This window comes from Anas acuta, chromosome 2 (assembly GCF_963932015.1).
Source record: "Anas acuta chromosome 2, bAnaAcu1.1, whole genome shotgun sequence".
Lineage (NCBI taxonomy): Eukaryota > Metazoa > Chordata > Aves > Anseriformes > Anatidae > Anas > Anas acuta.
In genome coordinates, this window is record NC_088980.1 from 45122071 (window position 1) to 45142043 (window position 19973).

The window sequence follows — 19973 nt, forward strand, 5'->3', positions numbered from 1 at the left end:
TAATAAAAGGAGTGAACAATTGGCTGATTGGTCAGGCCCAAAGGGTTCCTGTAAATGGGGTTACATCAGGCTGGTGACCTGTCACTTGTGGGATTCCCCAGGGCTCCATTTTAGGGCCATTCCTATTCAACGTTTTCATGAACATGTGGATGAAGGACTTAAAGTTTTTTTGAGCAAGTTCATGGATGATGCCAAATTGCATGGAGCTGTAGACTTCGCCAAGGGTGGTGAAGCCTTGCAGAGAGATATGGACAAATTAGAGAGCTAGGCAATCACCAACAATATGAAGTTTAACAAAAGCAAGTGTCGGATTCTGCACCTGGGAAGGGGCAACCCTGGTTACATGTAGAAACTGGGAGACAAAATGCTAGAGAGCAGTTTGGCAGAAAGGGATCTGGGGGTTTTGATTGACACCAAGCTGAACGTGAGCCAGCAGCGTGCCTTGCTGGCCAGGAGGGCCAACCATATCCTTGAGTACTGTGTGCAGTTTTGGGCACCACAGTATAAGATATAAAGCTGTTAGTGTCCTAAGCAGGGCAACAAAGATGATAAAGGTTCTAGGGAGGAAGATGTATGAGGAGTGGCTGAAGTCACTTGGGTTGTTCAGCATGGAGGAGACTGAGGGGAGACCTCATCACGGTCTACAACTTCCTCACAAGGCAGAGTGGAGAGGCAGGTGCTCAAATACTCTATGATTCTGTGATAAATGCTGCACCTAGTGACAACCATGCTATATGCCACCAGCCAGAGCATGCACATCCCACACATCGTTCAAATCCATCTTGCGTGTCTTCAATCTTTTAGAATTAGTCTTTTCAATAGCTCTGTCATCTCCTTTTCCAGTTCATGAGCAGCATCCACCAGGGTCATGAGCAGCATCCAACAGGGCTACAATACTCACCTAGACTGACAAATTTTAATCACTTTTAAAAAGAAAAAAAAAAAAAAGGCAGTCCTTCCTAAAACTGTTTTTTCTGTTTAAAAACTGTACCAGTCATAACATTTCTTCAGTTGCTGCAGCCTGAATGCTATTTGTACTTTCTCCTTATGCTAATGGACAATAAGTAATTAAATGATGTACAGGAGAGGCTGGGAAAAGCATTTATTGGACTTCATGCACTTTAAAACAGCCTATCTTACAGATGACAGATTCGGGTCAGGGCAAGTCTAAAATGGGACACTATCACCTCGTACAACACAAGGAACAAGTAGGTAGTGCCCTTCCCCCCATCCCAGCACACCCTCAGAGACACAACTTAAATTTTGTTCCTTGATGCTTCAGAAACCTTTGATGGAAACACATACAGAGATTTCATCTGCGCTTTTATCTTCCCTGTAGTCCTGCATGGCACAGTCCCATAAAGAAAATACTGAGCTGACTTCACTGCAATCAGCAAAGCACAAGGACTGGACAAGAGCTGCAGAAATTTGTATGGAATTAAGCGTCAAGGCAAGAGGAAGAAAATATACATAGGTATATATATACACACACAAGTACTTACACAATCTTTTGTCACTTTATAAACTAGCAATCTCTAGGGGAGACCCATTTTCACTTTTTTTTTTTTTAATATAAATCTAATTTACAGTAAACAAAGTAACAGAAAAAACTATAAATACAGGCCTCTCAGATCTGTTCCTATGGCTGCCAGGGATGAGTAAATGAATCACTGAAGGTGCTTTCTGGTTTCTTGTATCCTCATTGCTAAGTCGTCAGATCTGTCCTAGTCTACCACCAGAGCAGTGGAATGTACTGAGCTTCTCCCTACTCAACTTGATTTTCCCCAAGAGGTGCGAGAGCTTCATTTTACTGCAGAAAAGCAGAATAAATATTATTTACATCAAAACACAGACACGAATTGACTGGATGTGTACATTTTAATAACTGTAGTAATATAGCACAGGTTACCCAACCCGACAAAGATAACTGGTTACAGAATCTGGACTTTGTCTTCAGGGCGGAAAGGATCCTTGTGAACATGTTTGATAACCTGCATCAGAAACTGAATAACGTTTCATATAACTTTTAAGGCAGGGTTATAATTTGAGTGACAGGAAAAATTTCTAAGAAAAGACAGATTCTGAATAAGACTTTCAATAACAATGAAATCACCACAACCATATCAAGTGCTTCCAAATGTTAAATACGCTGATTATTAAAAAACCACCTTATTTTAAGGCTGTCATATGGAGTATGCCCAGCTGAAAAATGATTTGCAATCTTAGTACAATATTTTAATTTTTTAATAAAATGAGCTTAACGTTATTTTGCCAAGAGATCTGCTACATAATGCTGTAAATAAATTCTTATATTTCATGTATGGAAACGTGATAATCTGAAAGATTTAGGAATTTTAAGAAATTGTTTGAAACAGCTTTCCAGATCACTGCTACTTTGAAGCATGCTAGAGGTACTTATTAAGGGGGAGGTAAAAGGGGGTGTACTGGGTTTACGTGGCAAGGTTTTGGTAGCAGGGGGCCATAGGTGTGGCTTCTGGGAGAAGAATCTAGAAGCTGCCCTATGTTAGGTAAGGGCCCTGGTGCTGACCAGAGCCGAGCTGAGTTGTTTGCACCTCTGTGAGAGCAGATTTAAGAGAAAAACAAACAAACAAAAAAACCCCACACTGCTTCTCAGCAGCTGGGAGAGAAATCCTTGAAAGAAAAATCCTTGTACAAAGTCCCAGAATGTGTTTTTCTTTTTGCTTCTTTAAAATATTCTGATAAATTAAAAAAAATGTTAGGACACTGCATAGGAATAACAAGCCTGCTAAAACTTATGTATAATCTCACTATATATACCCTATATAAATACCCTAGTGGCCAAGGAAAGAATGTTCTCCGGCTTTTGTGGGCTGAGGTCCCATCCCTTAATATTTCCCCAAGGCCCCTATCTGATGAATGCAAGGCCCCTATCTGCTGTTTATGACCTACCTCTTAGCAGCTAGGTCTTGGGCTACAGGGTTTTAAAACACCTGTGATCAGTTATCAGGGTAAGGCTGGAGACAGATCCTCTTCCACCACCACAGAACACGCCTTGAATCCACACAGCATCCCCAACCAGGGCCCCCATGTCTAAGAGGTCTCACCTGCATCTGTGCTCCCCTCCCCTTCAAGCCCCACAGATTCTCAGCTCAGGAAGCTGCACAGTTCATCCACATCTTGGTTCTTGCCTACAATGAATGCAGCTGCTTGTCTTCTTGATAACAATCAAAGGTGATGCTGCTTCTCCAACATCACTCACTTCTGAATGCATGTGGCTTTCAAAATAACATACGGTACTGGAAGTAAAGGACAGCGCATTGAAACATGATTAAGCCACTGTCTTCAACATTCCTCCAAACACTCATTTGACGGCCAGGCTGGAAAATAACAGAGCTCTAAAGGTTATTAGGCTATTGTTTATGACAATGGGAGTGTGAAAGTTTGCAGTCATGATAACATATTCAAGTTAAAAGAGAAGAAAATTGAAGACACGATTAAAAAAAGCCTGTACACACAATAGCTCTGACTGTCCCTTTATGTAGCTGACAAAGGAGCTTTCTTCCCTTCTTCCCTAGTCTCTCATCAATTTTATTTTTTTTAATCTCAACATATTATAAAGACTGAGAGAAAAAGAAAAATTAATTTAATGGATTTTTCTACGTCCATTCTGCAAAGCAATTTTTAGTCTAGAAAGAGGTACTTCAGTTTACCTAAATTGACTCTTGTGGGTATTATACTTAGAATGAAAGTTTAATAGATGTTAGCTCAGTTGAGGAAGTAAATAGCTCATGGAAGACAAATGGCTCTAAATCTCTTCATAAATAGTAATTTTTCCACAAGTGCTTCCACATAGCCCAAAAGCATATATGCTACTGAAATATAATAGGCAACTATTCCCACCTGTCATTTAATCTGGTGGAATAGAAATCAAACATAACATTGTGATCAGGCTTCTGCTCTCTCTCAAATATACATCAAATCCCACACAAACCCTTTTTAAGGGGAAATGCACCCAATTGTGTTCTGGGCTGGGAGTCCAGACATCCCTGTTGATGCTACAGTGCCACAGATCCCTGGTACAACTGCAAACAACCAACATTTGCAAGAACTCACAGGCTGGTTAGACTGTGACTTCAAAGGCAGTTTTTCTTTTTTAATCTTCTCTGCCTTTTCTTCCCCTTCAGCCTTTCATGTTGCCTCTTCCTTCCCTCGGGGCTGAAAACCCACTTCCAAATACACACCTCACGTAACTGACACCCTGAGAGGGAGTGAAGGCAGATCGTGACCCTGCATTGCTGCCCTGACAGCCCTTGCTCTTGGATGCTGTTTTCCTCAGAATACCTTCATTTCTGCCTGCAGGAATAAGAGCAGAAAAAACAGAGTTGCCACCATCCCTGAGAGCTTGCAATATCCTGTGCAATAGCAATACTGCTTGGAGTTTCCAAGCAAGTTGAATTGGGCAGAGGGAGAGTTGACACAAATGTTCATTAGATAAAAAATAATTAAAAAAAAAAAGCCAACACCTAGAGTTTCAGTCCCTCTGTCACCCCAAGTGGCAGATTGAGGATTTCCATCCATCTTGCTAAGTGCTTTCAACTAAAAACTGAGCAAAAATTTACAGCGGAGTTGTTGCCAGCCCCGTCCTTTTGTCCAAATTATATCGGTCCTGGATGGGAAAGGGTTCAAATCCTTCCTCTACCCGAGAGGATTCAAAGGGTTTCCTGTCTCCTTCCCAACCTTGGTGCTCCTGTGGGTGACGTCCAACACAACACGGAGCTGGGCTGAAGCCTGAGGCACGGTGCCTCCTTTCCCCACCACGGCTGGTTGAGCAGGGAAACCAGGCAGGATTCTTGCATCTGATGGCCTAGCTCCAAAGTAAGTATTTTACAGGAGAAAAAAAAGTTTGTCTACTCACAGGAATTGCTCTAACCACTGGCCTGTACACCAAATGGCCAGGGACCCCTGTGTTCTGCTGCCAGGAAAACTACAACTTCAGGTGAAAACGGAATATTTTGTCTTGATTTCATTTGACCCTTCCAAATCCTTCCTAATGTGAAAACCAAGTTAGGTGAAGATCTGTGTCAGAACAATCCAAACAAGCATTTGAGGTTATCTGGCTCACTGGCCAAACAACCAAAGAAAACACATTATTTGCCCTACTCTGCAAGTAAACATAAATGTTTCCTGACACATGAAAGCCAGAAAGCAAATCTGCTTCAATCCAGGTCAATGGATTAGAAGTACAACCCTATAATTGAAAAAATAAGAGTTATATAATAACTCTGAAATAATTAGAAGTATTTTTTTAAATTGTTTCAATCTGAATATGGTTAAGGAGAAGACATCACAAAAACCTTAAATTGTCTTTTAAAGTACATTAGCAGTAAGAGCTTAGTAGAATTAAGGACTAGACATTAAATGAGTGTTTAAAAAGAGATCCTTTTTATCTCTGATAATAAAATAATGCTCAGTTGAAAATCTTTATAAACCATTCCCTTAAATAGAACACAAAACCCTCTTTTTCAGATGTCTGCATTTAATTTCAGGACAGAAAAAAAAGTGGAGACCAAGAAAGCTAACAAGAAACCAAGGTGACAATACAAACAATGTATAATGTTAAGCTGTCATGCTGTGGTTTGGTTTTAGTGTATTTTATTTATTTATTACTTGTTTTCTACCTAGCTCAGTGTTTTTTGACACCTTATGAGTAAAACTTCCATAACTTCCATTTTTGATGAAGGCAAATGGAATAGACTCACAAAACTGGGCCCTGCAAATACCATAATGCTTCTCCAATCCTGTTGGGTAAGGTAATTGTTCTTCAAAGAAATAACTAGAAGCCCATAGAGTTCATTGGTTACAAATTAATGAATATACATTTTATCCTAGACCACTCAGCAGGTATAACAGTCAAAACCTAACTAATTTTTGGAATCAAATCCCCAGGTGTTGGAGAAACCTCTCCTATGAGGACAGTCTGAGAAAGCTGGGGATGTTCAGCCTGGAGAAGAAAATGCTGAGGGATGACTTTATTGCAGCTCTTCAATACCTCAAGGGGGGCTTATTAAAAAGATGGGGAGCAACTTTTTGCTTGGGCAGATTACAGGAGGAAGGGGAATGGTTTTAAACTAAAAGAAGGGAGATTCAGTTTAGATGTTAGGAGGAAATTCTTCACTCAGAGGGTGGTGAGGCACTGGAACAGGTCACCCAGAGAAGCTGTGGATATCCCAGTGTTCAAGGCCAGGTTGTACAAGGCCCTGGGCAACCTGGTTTAATGGCATCCCTGCTCATGTCAAAGAGGCTGGAACTGTATCATCTCTAAGGTCCCTTCCAACCCAAGCCATTCTATGATTCTACAATGCTATGATTTAAAACAGGAACATGCAGCCTCCTTAATCCAAAAGCCTCACACCAGCATCCTCAAACAGCTTCCAAACATCTACCCAAGAGAGTTAAAGAGAAACCCCAGAGATCATTCAGTAAGAAAGGGATGAGAGCAGCTCTCATGAATCACACCTAGATAACACAAGGGATTTGACTGTGGGAGCTGCCACAAGGAGCTCTTTCAAGCACAAAGGCAGGCGAGAAGGTATTAACAGACAATTTGGGTAGGACTCTCTGCAAGAAACTCAACAGCTCCACCTCCACCCCACCACCTTCCTGCCCTTCTGCTGCTCATCGGTGACCACAGCAGACATCCTGGCAAGCCACTTTCCATGAGTATTATGAATTAAACAAGTTAAATACAACTTCCTCTCTCTTCACAGGGCTCAAAAAACATTTTATGCTGATAGCTAATGCAAGACATTTTCCACAGAGGTCAGCTTCAGTGTTTTCCTCCTAATACATGGCTATTATGAACATTTAACACCAATCTTTTGCTTACACAGAAGCCTTTAACAGTATACTAGTTTTCCGACCCTTCAATGCATGAGTGACTTGAACTTTAACTTATTTTCCAGCTTAGTTCCACTGGGTGGTTTCCATCTGCTTACAGGATCCATACTCAGTGAAATAAAAAAAAAAAACAAAAAACAAAAAACAAACACACACCCCACAAAATCCACACTATAAAAATTCTTTACTGTCAAGGCCAGGGATAGGTCACATCGGAATTAGTTAACAGAAACTGAATTTGTGGTCGAAGTTATATCCTCACTAAGCCAAGGAAACCACAGTCAATAAGAGATTCTGTTCAGCCGGAGCTTCTTGGCAACAGCTGTATGAAAAATGCTAGGGCTACTCTCTCCTTCGTTCCCCACATCTTTCAGAAACCACTGGGCACTGCTGCTTTCGCAGGTCTCACACGTGCTGCTGGCAACTCACGCGGTGCTACTTCGTGAGCATTTCTGAAGCGCAGCTCATATTTTGTAGTGGGGTTGTAGAGATCGGCTAGAAAGCAAGCCACTCGCTGTATCCATCTTCCCCGATTCTCTCAGGCTGCAGGAGAAGCAGACCATTTCAGACCGATCAAACCCTCAACATCCTCCCCGTGCTATTTCATTCCACTGCGATTAAGCCTCTGGTCACACGTCTAAAACTCAACGCTTTTAAAGAATTAGCATCTGACATGTCAGGAATGGTTAGTGGGAAATGGATACAACAGTGTGAAAGAATTATTCACCCACTAAACGGGCTGTTAAACATAACTACTTCCACAATAAAACACTACCAAGGCGTAAGTGCAAATAAGCAAATTAAATCTGGTTACTTACTAAAGAGGGTGATTATACAGCAACTGTTTGCCCACAGTAAAATGCATTATAGCTAGGAAGGTAATAAAATTCAAGTCATGTAAAAATCTGCTTTTTGCTAATTATGTCCTACTATGCCTACAAAACACATTTGGCTTCATCATCGTCACTTGTCAGAGACATGTTTCATCTTATACTTAGTACAGACCAGGTTTAGACTTTAACAATACATAGGCAGTATTTATTTAACTTTATATATACCAAAATATTTAACTTTGGTTCAGACCAAGGCGATTTCCACTGCAGACAAGAATAGCTACTCTTACAAGTTCTCCTGGCCAGCTCTGCTGAGAATCGCTGCTAACCTTCAAATGCACCCCTTTGACCAGTTAACAACAAAACGTTTTAAGGATGCTTCCTCAAAAAAAGTTTACTAATCTTTGAACCAAATGGTTTCCAATATTCTTGACTTCTTTTATTTTAAACAAGGCAAAACTAACTCAGGCAGCAAATTCAACCTATAATTGGGTGAACACTTGGAAAGAACGCTGCTAGAAGAAATTGCAGCTCAACATAAGAACCATCACAATTTGTTGTTTCGCTACAATAGGAAGCAAAGATCATAGATGGATGGAAGAAAAGCCTTCTTCTGCACCAGACACTGATAAAAATGGGGATATTGCAAAGTATTCAGTCCTGTGATCCATTCAGTTGTTGTTGCCAAAAACAAAACTAGTTGGAAGTTGTCCTGTAACTGCTGCAATTTCTTTACTCTCAGACTAAATACTTCACTAAAGGAAAAGTCCCACGCCACACATAACCACTCTGGTGCATAAAATAATTCTTAGCAATCCAATTACTTACATTTTATTGCAGAAATTACAAGATGACTGATGCGTCAGGACAGCCACCTTGCTAACACCTGAGGAATGCTTATGCCACCAAGTTTGCAGCTTTCAGGGGCATCTCTCAGATGAAGACAGCACAGCGTCTGTCCCTGTTCATAAGCAGCATGCGAAGTCACTCACATCACACTTTACATAACTCTAACACCAGAAGAGGGGGGGATTTTTCCAAAGATGTCAGGCTAATACCTGTGCATAACAGCAAGCGATACGGAGCTGCTTTTCATTGTCTCTTTCTATATATATATATATATATATGTATATAGGTACCTTTCTCTAGCTAAACTAGAACAGCAGAAAGAGCAAAGAGAAAAATCAATAGCCGGCTTACAAATTAGTACCATTACCTGATGCACCCCATCATAAATCTTAGGTCACAAAAAAACAAAACCGGACTACTCTCACAGTATTAACTCTTGGTATTTTATAGCAGAAATATGTTGGCTTCCCTCACATGCTGCACGGAGACCAATTTCTTTAAGCAAGTTTTGTCATGCGCGTGGAGAGGATCAAGCATAACTCAGTCATTTTTTTCTGGACAAATTTATGAAAAGCACAAAGGATGCAACTGAAATATCAATTGCCCCCAAAAACTGAAAAAACCATAACCCAAAAACCCATGGCAGACAATTGGTGTTTTGAAAGCTTCCAAATAATGGAAATTGTTTTCTTCATAGTTTTTTTTTCCAGTTACACTACCGCACTAGAATTTTTTTTCCTAGTGTTTCACCTGATTTTTCACTGCAGATATCAAACTTTCAAAGTCTGTAAATTTACAAATACAAAAAAGTCAAGCTCTCTTTCTTTCCTGACATCCAAGACACGACTGGTGAAGGCAACATACGCTTTGCATTTCACAACAGCCAAAAATTTACCTACTGTTTCTTTGTTAAAACCTACTTGTAATTTCTGATCTTTGTACCCCCTTATCTTATCCTCTCTTTTTAAAACCTGTTCTTATTTTCCCTTCTCTTCAATTTTACCTACTGGACCGCCCCCTCCATTGTTCCTTTGCATCCCTTGTCAACATTTACAGCCTCACCTTCCTCTATCCTCTATTTCTTTCAAAGGGCTTTTTTTCTTTTTTCTTTTTTTATTTTTTTTAAAGTTCTTCCTACCACAGGCAATCTGTATCAGCCCCAGGCCAAGAACCAATTATAAACCACATATGTGTCAAACATATACAAAAACACACTGATGAGTAAGAGTCCAGCACAGGGTAGGCTCAAGTTGCACAGCTTTCCTGCAGACATCCAGTTATTTCGAAAGTAGATCAAATAACCTTGCAGTTACTATTCACTCTGTGTCCTCCTAAGGGAATCAGCACAGTATAGCTTATCCTGATTTCACACCTCAGCTTTGTGTGAATCTTCCTCCTAGGGGTTCAGCTGTCTGTGCTCCAAGGCCTAGTTTTGACGCAGCAAAACTGCATAACCTTGGATGAAACTTCTAAGGAAACTGCCAGCTTGCAAGAAAGCAGCGTGACAATACTTAGACTACAGCCGTGGTAGAGAAGAACAGTAAATTTGCAGCCACGGGTAAGAACCTTAAGAAAACGGTAGCGGTTAGCAGTTCAAGAACTCAAGTGGAAGGAGAAAACTATCAAAAACAGTCAGAAGCTAGCAAGGAACACTAAGAACGAGTCCAACCAAGAAGCAGTAGAAGCCAGCCTTCCCCCAATATCGACAGCTTCCCAGCCAGCAAAGCCTCCCCAGGTACTTTACCTAGGGGTGGCATGTTAATGCTTTGCCTGGTAGCTCAGTACTCCCAGTTACCTACCACACATCTCAGTCAATCAGCAACTAGTTTAAAGTTGCATATTTCTTGCTTTCATAGTCTTTTTGTGCGCACTAAAGGGTGAACATACTGACCAGAGAGAGCATTACAGCTAACTGCAGTAGCTTTCCCCCATGGGGCTGGTGGACAGGGTCTGGAAGAGCGACAAGCATTCAAAAGTCTTCCTGCTGCTGACCAAGTGCACAGAATATTTCTTAAAATTCTACTGTTACACATGCACTGACAAAATAAGAAAGTTTTTGATCATATCAAGTCCCCATGAACTGGCTGCTTTATCTTCATGCGCAGAAACTGGAATACAGTCTTCTTTATCAGTCCATGGAAGACGTTTAAGAATCATCTAAAAATCACTTCTCTAACAGAATTGTTCTTGCAGTCAGTGTTATCCAATGTTGTAGTTACATTTATTTTTCATACTGACTAGATTTTTTATTTGGTCTTTTTTAGGTTCACTTTGTGGCGTCTCTTCCTCGGGCTCACAGTTGAGCACAGACTGCCTACAAACAAAACTGAAAATTCCACCCCAATAAAAAGGATTTCCTCGTATAATCAGACAATGCCATATCACCCCTTCCTGGCCTTTATAACATTACAGACATGAGACAATATTGAATTCAACACTAAGGTATAAGCTCATAAAGAACACTTGTTTAAACATTTTTCCACACCTTTTTGTGTACACTGTTATAAATCAGCCATTCATTACAAATCCATCTTCAGATAAATGATGATTTAGTCTCTTGTTTTCTAGATCTGACATTTTATACGCATGTTGTATCTACAGTTCAACAAGCATTTATTTTGAAGCATTGTATCTTAGCCCCTCAACAGAGAGGGGCACAAAGTATCTGAGATTGTGAAGAAAAAGTAACTTCCAAAGTTCACCACCTCCCCCAGTACTGACTATTCTATAGTCCTATAGCACAATTCTTCCTTCTGGAAGATAATATTGTGTTTGATATGAAGAGGAAGGGCTGATGCTGCCATTTTTCCTGTAAATTGCATGAGATCTGTCATATCAACTCAAAACTGAAAAGAAAAAAAAAGGAATACTTATGTCACAATGAGAAGCAAAATTAAAGTTAGTCAAGCAGCAGCTGATCTGGCTGAAAAGACAAAAGGTCTTTTCCTAAATTCAGAGAACATTACACATGGCATAAAAGTTTCTGCTTGCTCATTCTATGCTTGGCTATGGCCAGCTCTCACTTGGACCCAACACTTACATAATATTGTATTTTATACAGCTGCAAAATAACCTAAAATCAAGCCGGAGCATGGCAAACCTTCCATTTCTTCCAAGCAATGGAAGCTGAGCCTCAGCCCAGACCATTAATACAAACCTAAAAGACTGAAAGCCTTTACAAGTTGGAAAAAAAAAAAAAAAAAAAAAAAGGAAAGAAACAAACATACCCAGGCACTTTCCAAGCCTGCAACCCCTCACAGGGAACTGGACATTAATTAAACCACCCTGGCAGAGAGGCTAGTTCTATTTGCTGTTTTTCTTGCTCTTCTCCTCTTTTCCATCTATATTCTAGTTCCATATAAATATTATCATATTTAATATATATATATACACACTATTACTGAACATATATATATATATATATATATATATATATATATATTAATAATATGCATATATATTTCCCCATTTCTTTCATCACTATGCAAAGCCAAGCCTATCTGGCCAAATGTCATTTTAAATCTTTCTCAGTAAAACTTAATGATCCCATAAAACTTTCACTACCAATTAACAGCCAAGTAGAAGCATCTGTTTCTATCTGTTACCAAGACTGATGTACAAAGGCAACATTTGCACCAGGAGTATACAAATGATGTGCAACTCCATCAGCTGGCAAATGCAATGGTAACTGCAGCAGTTTTTTCACAGCAATTAGCATAAGACCAAATAAGAAACAGCTGTCTACATTATTTAGCATCCTGCTAGCTGTGGGTTATTCATTTGTCCACATTGCCAAGGATTTTAATGGCATCGACATCAGTGCCAATCACTCACCTCCTTCACCCAACGGTACAGATACTCTTTTACTGCAGATTTTTCCCAAGATATTGTTTATTCAACAATCCAATTATGCATGTATCAAAATATCCAGATGCTTATTGACAGAATCTTTCTAGATAGCAACTAATATACTGACAACCCTATTACTTGATATTACTCTGAGCCACAGGGACAGATCTTGCTGAAGAATACAATATTCAGCCTCTGGACAAAATACTTCAGGGATTTTTCTCCTCTTGCAAACAGAAGACCAAACAAATGAGAAATTAATCTCAAGTATCACCCATGTCAAAGGTGCACCCCACAGCCAACCAATTGGCTTTGAGAAGGGTGCCTCGCCCTCTCCAGATGCATAGCGAATTTCTGTCTCACTGCCTGACAACTAATGACAATCCAACTAACATTTAGTGATTAATTTGCATTAAATAATTCACTGGAGGAAATTATAGCAGGCAGTAGATGAGGAAAGTATGGATTAATTGCACAGGTATTGTGCCAGAGCACTCCACAGCTCACAATCTTTTCCACCAAGAAAACTTTTTTTTTTTTTTTTTTTGCTTATAGTGTATCTGTTTTCTACCTGTCCAGTGTTCAACTAAACTGAATCTTATTCCACACTACTGCAACTCTCCGTAACAGCCACTTACAACCTTTGCTGATCCATGAATGACACTCATTAGTGAGCTAAATGCTGTAGGTACTCCCCCTTAATCAATCTGACGAACATGTCTCTACTGAGGATAAATGGGGAATCAAAGGGCCACAAAGATGCTCAGAGGGCTGGAGCATCTCTGCTATGGAAGAAGGCTGAGAGAGCTGGGAATGCTCAGCCTGGAGAAGAGAAGGCTCCAGGGAGCCTTCTGTGGCCTTTCAATACTTAACGGAGTCTTATTTTATACTGTAAGGGTAGTGAGGATCTGGCACAGGCTGCCCAGAGAAGCTGTGGATGCCCCATCCCTGGAGGTGTTTGAGGCCAGGTTGGATGGGGCTTTGGGCAACCCGGTCTAGTGGGTGGCATCCCTGCCCATGGCAGGGGGTTGGAGATAGATGATCATTAAGGTCCCCTCCAACCCAAGCCATTATGTGAAAGTCACAAAGGGAGCTACAGCCTGGAGTCACTGCTCTTGCCACAGACAGCCCATTCAGCCAGCAGTCCTTTACCGCTCCATCCTGAGGTGCTTCTTGCCCTCCTTTTACCAAAGACGCAGGCAGACCTTTCATTTCCTAATTTGACAGGCTTGTGCTGGGAAGGTCAACCTGCCTGGGTGCCGGCCACCCCTTCCCCAGGACCGTCCCAAGCCGTGCTCAGCATCGAGCTGCCCCAGGACGAGCTTCCAGGGGGCCGATTTGGGCCGAGCCGGGCTGCACCCGGCGGCCCCGGGCGCTCCTTGCGCGCCCCCCGGCGGCTTCGCCCCGCTCCTGAGGCGCTGGAGCGCCCCGGACAAGGGGGAAACTTCGGGGAAGGTTTCGTGGCACAGCCTAAATTAAGGCTCCGGCGACGCCGTGGTTCCGTTGTTATTCGGCAGCGGGCAAGAAGCCTCTTCGTGCGGCTCTGGTGGCCCAACAGCGAGGAAATGTGGCACGGCTGGCATCCACCGCAGCGCTTGGGTCTGTGTTAGGTTTTTCAGAGTGCGCTTTGCTCGTGCTATGTGCGGCTTTTTCTAGGGCACAAATGCCACCTTCAGACTTCCCTGCTCTGCAAATCAGCGCTGCCTAAGGACACCCGCATCAACGTGGAGAACAGACTCTGAAACCGCAGCTAGAAGGCAACTGTACAGCTCGCAGTATTTGCAGGAAGAAGTGGCAAGCAGAAGCAAATTAACATGATTTCTTTTTGTTAGTTTGTGGGAGATGCACAAACCACAATTGGCTCACTACTCGGAGAGAGCCTTGGGGGCTTTGCCTGCCCAAACCTGAGCCTAGGTGGAATAAATGCCCCCACTGCCAACAGCCAGCATCCGCTGCTGTCATTCACACGCATGCACTAGCGAAGGACACTTCAGTTCCAGGCACAGACACCAGCCCAGCTGCTCAGAGCAACATGCCTTGCTCAGGTTTTCCTGTCAAGAACCTTTGTATTAAAAAAAAAGTTCAACTACTTAGCTACTTTTTTGACCGCGTGTTACAGTTTTCAGGTACAAAAATGCGGTTACCATTTTTGGACTACTATCCCAGTCCAGCTCTCTGCAGGCACGTATTCTTCCTCAAAACTTTCTGCTTGCTTAAAGTCACCTTACTGATGAAGTACGCTACAGCAGATGATGTTAGATTTTAGTTTGGATACTTCTGCAAAGTGTTGCTGACTAATGGTTGCATCGGGAACCATACTGCTGACCACGGGGTATCTCACCCTCAGCTTCCCCACCCTAACAATCCATTAACAGAGTACCGTTTCCTCACTGAGGCTACCAGGTCATTTTAAAACATTCAAATAGCAAAGGTAGGAAGAGGGAAGCACCACAATAAAATATTGCTGCCCACCACACAGCATGTGCATGCAAAGACACAGAAAGCCACACAGCTGAAAAACATTTTAACTTTGAACATTCCCAACCAACCACTGGACGCAAGAACTAGCAATGCCTCTCTCAAAGCATAGTTCAAACAATTTATAGCAATGAAGGCAGACAGCATAGGTAGGATTGCCAGGCTGGAGCTTTTACTATCTGGCTTCAACTTTTTGCTCTTTCAGGCTTCCCAAGTGACTCGCTGAGGCACTTACTCTCTCTGCATCCATGGCACTTTCCTATCCCACCCCTGTGAAGATAAACCAGCAATTGTGATCCATCAGTGATGGCTGCTACATAATGCCATCAGTAAAACAGCCTCAGACACATAGCACCTCACCATTAGCTTGTCTGTGTATCAGGAGCTCTGAGCTTTGGCATGCTGCTAAGAAGAGAGTTGGTCCCATTGAGTTGATGCTTGAGGTACAAATATCAAGTTCTTATCCATAAAATTAGCTCACCGTAACTCCCCTCACTGCAGTATTTTAAACTGGGGTACACTTAAGCACGCTATTCCAAGAAAATCTCTCCCCAAAGTTAGGCTTTATAGCTCAGCTAATCAAACTATTAGTGTTCTTCACATGCATATTAAGAATCCCTGATTTTTTTTTTTAAACAGTTTTCTTGAACACTTAACTCCTGTGACATTTTTTCCTCTTAAGGTTTCAGCCCAGAAAAGCTCTTAAGAGTAAGTTTATGGAAAAAAAAAACACTAAGGCGTGCACTTCAGGATATCAGGTATCCAAGTCTCCAGTGAGGCCATGAGGTTAGCAATCCCCAAATGTCTATCTACAGACACTGAATTTTTATGTGTATATTCTTACCGGATGGAGGTCTCAGTGTGGGAATATCATCACCTTAAGCACCAGAGCTAACAGTTACACTGCTATGCCCTACTTCAGAAACACTACCTGTTTTTTTTTGTATCCAAACCCAACTGCCCCAAACATAGCAATTACACCTGCTTCAGAGGGGTTTTAAGACTATAAGAAACTTTCCAATAACTTGCATTTGAGCTCCACACAACGCAGCACAGCGCCTCTTTCTCACTCAAGGAACCAGTCAGACTCTCACAACCTGAAATTCTGAGGACCTCAGAATGAACTGGAGAAATGCCATCCCAAAAAAGCTTTCTCATCCTAAAGCAGTTACAGCACAAAGAGCGCTCCTCACCCTCCAGTCCAGTCCTACATTGCTACTACTTTAAGTACAAGAAAGTTTCCATTTTATTTTACTTTCTTCCACACCCTAACAAATGCATTTTTACAGCAACAACAACAACAACAACAACAGAGTTCCACGAGCAACTGACGGGAGTCCCTATATCTGCTTACTGTGAAGTATTTTAGGAACACAGAAAAAATAGAAGAGCAATAACTGAATAGTCAGCTCACACGTGAGGAAACCGGTAACCAGCAAGCTTTTCTGTGAGCAGCGCTCTGCTTTCTGCAATATTTCTGTATAACCCAAGAAAGCAAGCTCCTCAGGGGTGAGGCTGACGGAGTACATGTGCCTGTACTTATCTTATTACAGAAAGGTCCCTGCTTCTTGGCGAGGGCTTCTGAGGCACAGCTGCAACACAATCAGGGAATAAAATGTCTTCGGGATAAAAAGAGTGGGCTTTACTGCTATGAAAACACACTGAGAATTTCTGAATTTCAGCGTGATCAAAGACTGTCAAGGGGCTGTCTCCTGGAAGCGAGGCACCTGAAGTAACGGGACTTCACGGCACTTGGCTGGAGCAGCGACGAGGAGACCCAGGCGCCAAGTTACCTAACGGAGCGCAGGCTGCGCGCCGCCAGCACATTGTGTAACAAACCTCAGGACAATTTCACAGGTCCCCATCAGGCGAAACTCCCCGCTGGTTCCCACGAAGCAGCTCTAAGCGACCAGCAGCGGCAAGAAAACCTTGCCTCGAAACGAAAAGGTTTATCCCGAGCACACGAGATCACCAGAACTGGGGGAAACCCCAAACTCTCGCTTTAACGACCCCGGGAATTTGTCCCGTGTTTAATCTACCAACCACGGACATCAAGGTAGAACAAACCAAAAAAAAAGGAATAAAACAGTTTCTAAAACAACCGCCCGCGACCTTTAACGCCACAACCCCACGGCAGCCCGTAACGGTCGGGAGAAGGGCGACGGCTCCCTCAGCGCCCCGGGCTCCCTCAGCTCGGGGGTGGCTCCCCCAAGTTTCGGGGCTGCCCCGACGGTTCCCCCTCACCCCAAACCCCCGCCATGTGCCGTTACCAACGGGAGCCCCCTCCTCTGCCCGCCCGCCCGCCAACTTCCCTCAGGGGCGCCGCCCGCCCCTACCTGCCCGCCTGCCTCCGTCCCGGCCCCGCTGCCCGTCAGCGGCTGGCGGCAGGGCAGGAGCGCTGTCCCTCCGCCGGGGCGAGCCCCATGTGAAGAGGAGCGAGGGAGCCCGGCGGCTCCACCGCTGAGGGGAGGGATGGAGGGGATGGGCGGAGGGACAGAGGAGGCGGGCGGCAGCTCCCTCCCTCTCTCTCTTTCTCCCCCCCCCCCACCCCTCAGCTCGGAGCCGCCCCGGCCCCGGCTGAGCCCGCGGCAGCGCCGCCTGGGGGCTGAGGCGGGCACGGAGCCGCCCGGCGCTGCCTCAGGGGCTGGGAGCACCTCAAGGCCGGGGGTTATCGCCACAGAGCCTCCTGATTTGGGTTAAGCATGAGGTTAAACGCAGGCTGTCACCGCATCCACATGTCACGGCGAGCACTGCGAGTGCACCAGAGCCCGCAGGCTGAGGGAGGAGCAGCACCGGCTTCCTCAGTTGTTGAGGCACCCCTGGTCTCTGTGGACACCCGAGGGAGAAGAAGGGAAAGCATTGCCCCAGCAAAGCAGAAAATAGTTCCTGTGGTTAAAACACACCACTGGGACAGGGATAACAGGAGTCACTCTTTGACTTTGCCCACCCATGGTGGCCACTCAGCTCTCAACCGACCGAGCAGCTGTGGTGATGCCAACTTGTGCCATGGCTCCCCATCTGTATAATCTCATTTCTCTTCCCTGTCTCACAAGAATTTGATGAAGATAAATTCAGAGGCCTCTCCCGGGCACACGTATGTGACAGTGACAGAACTCCTCTAGCATATGCACCGAGAGAGAGATGCCGCAGCCGCATCCTGCCCTCCCCTGAGCAGGCATAAAGATGTATACATACAACATTTGTGAAATGAAGATTTATCTAGTGATGCAAATAGTCACGGAAAGGAAAGGACCTCAAAACAACGACAAATCTTTCCTATGCCATGAATTTAATGTCAGGTGCTTGCTGAGCTGGCAAATCCTGGAATGCTGCCCCTGAGCACTGAGAAGTGTGAAACTGAGAGCAGGCAAACACATTCTCTGGCCCAAACCAGAAATATCACGACTCTTCCATATTAAAAACCACTTGCAGCGTAGCTGAAACACCCTGCTAGGAAAACCTGGCCCTCTGATTAGAGATTTTAACATAATACTGCCAGCATCAAAAGCACATATTAGAAATGTATATTGTAAACTTGATTTTTTTTTCCTCCATGCAGATGAAGTACAAATTTTACCGAGCATATCATGCAAAAAATATTGCTTATCAGTAATTTGTTCGCAGCACTAAAATCAAAAGATCAATTATTGTATCTATCCACCCACAGAACTGAACTTAAATTAATAGAGCAGTAAGTTTTACATAAAACTCATCTAAGTAAAAATTGTCATCTTACTCAGTATGAATTCCCTTGTAACAAAGAAGAGGTGAGTAGAAAAGTATTTTTGTAGAAGTAAAGCTGTGATTTTAGAATACTTAGTGCATATAGCCTAACCCCAAAACTGATCAAGGTCTCCAGAAAGCCAAGGTTTCCCTAAGGTTTACTTGGCTCTCAAAAATCTGTTAGTTTGATAACGGCAGAACCACACAGCCCTGTGCTGAAGTACTGCTGGAAGAGAAGGAAAGCACCAAGATCTATTGGTGAAGCCTCAAGAGGAACTCCCTGCATAGCTCCAGGGACAGGTTTGTGCAGTCCCCAGGGCAGCTGTTGGGCAAGGCTGCTTGCTTTCCAGGCTCTGCATGCTGTGTCCTGGCTGGGAGCTGTGACAGCAGGCTGCAGCTGCTTCTTGGGAGCAGGACACAGCCTCCCTGCACACCAGGATGCTGGACTGTCAGCTCAGCACTGTGGAAAACAGTCAGAAATCCAGCACATCCTATGGGAATGGTTTTGGCAAGATTTTCATAAAATGTATTTGCTGTACAGATGTAGACTGGAGTCTACCACCTGAGAAACTGTGAGAGGAGGGAGCAGGATCCAATCCCAATCTGCACTTAGTGTTCACCCTGACTCAGCTAAGAATGAGATTTCTGCTCTCTATCTTCTGCTCCAGCACTCAAATCATACTTCCCATTCTCAGGCATGGAAATAACAAGAGCACTGGATGTCACCCTGTAGTTATGTGCCCACGCAGCTACGTGCCTTGACATTTCCTCTGCTCGCTAATATTACCTGCTAGTGTTGCTAGAGCACCCTTAATGGGACAGAGAGCTGCTGCAAATCAGGACAAGAACAGCTACAAGTACCTGCTTCTTCCTGTGGGTGGCATCAGAATATCTTCAGTAGACCAAAACTGGTTTATAAAAAGAGGAGAGGAATGATGTTCCTGTTTGCCAACAGCAAGCATCATAGCAGTGCAAGCGCTGCTTCTGCTACGCTCACATAAACCAATAGATGTTTAATTTAAACAGGAGATTTAGAGCAGATGGAATCACTCTCTCTCCATCAGTCCTTAGTTCTGACAAAGGAAGATCTATCCCAACTTGTGCCCATGCCCTGTACAAGTTGCAGTTACCACAAAAAGAGGATACGAATCTACAATTAAACCTCCTTGCACCTACAGCTTCAGCAAAATCTAAACTTTATCATCACCAGTAGTTTCATATCCATTTATACAGGTTCATCAGTAACAAACTGATGAACTCAAGTGAATCAGCACAGTTGTTCAACAGGACACAGACGTATAAGTGCAAGCCAGGGTTGCAAAGGCGACAGATGTAAAGAGCTTTCAGAAGGCCCCCACTCAT

At 43.3% G+C, this 19973-nt stretch overlaps 1 protein-coding gene across 3 annotated transcripts in view; it reads right to left on the minus strand.

Annotated features, from left to right (window-relative positions):
• CPNE4 (copine 4) overlaps positions 1-19973 on the minus strand; it is a 253617-nt gene that overhangs the window by 207926 nt on the left and 25718 nt on the right. The window contains exon 1 of one of the 3 annotated variants that reach the window (XM_068674542.1): positions 17225-17355. The exons of the other annotated variants lie outside the window; for them this stretch is intronic. The gene's annotated coding sequence lies outside the window, so the exon portion shown is untranslated. Of the gene's footprint in view, positions 1-17224; positions 17356-19973 lie in introns of those variants that run through there. 3 annotated transcript variants of the gene reach the window in all.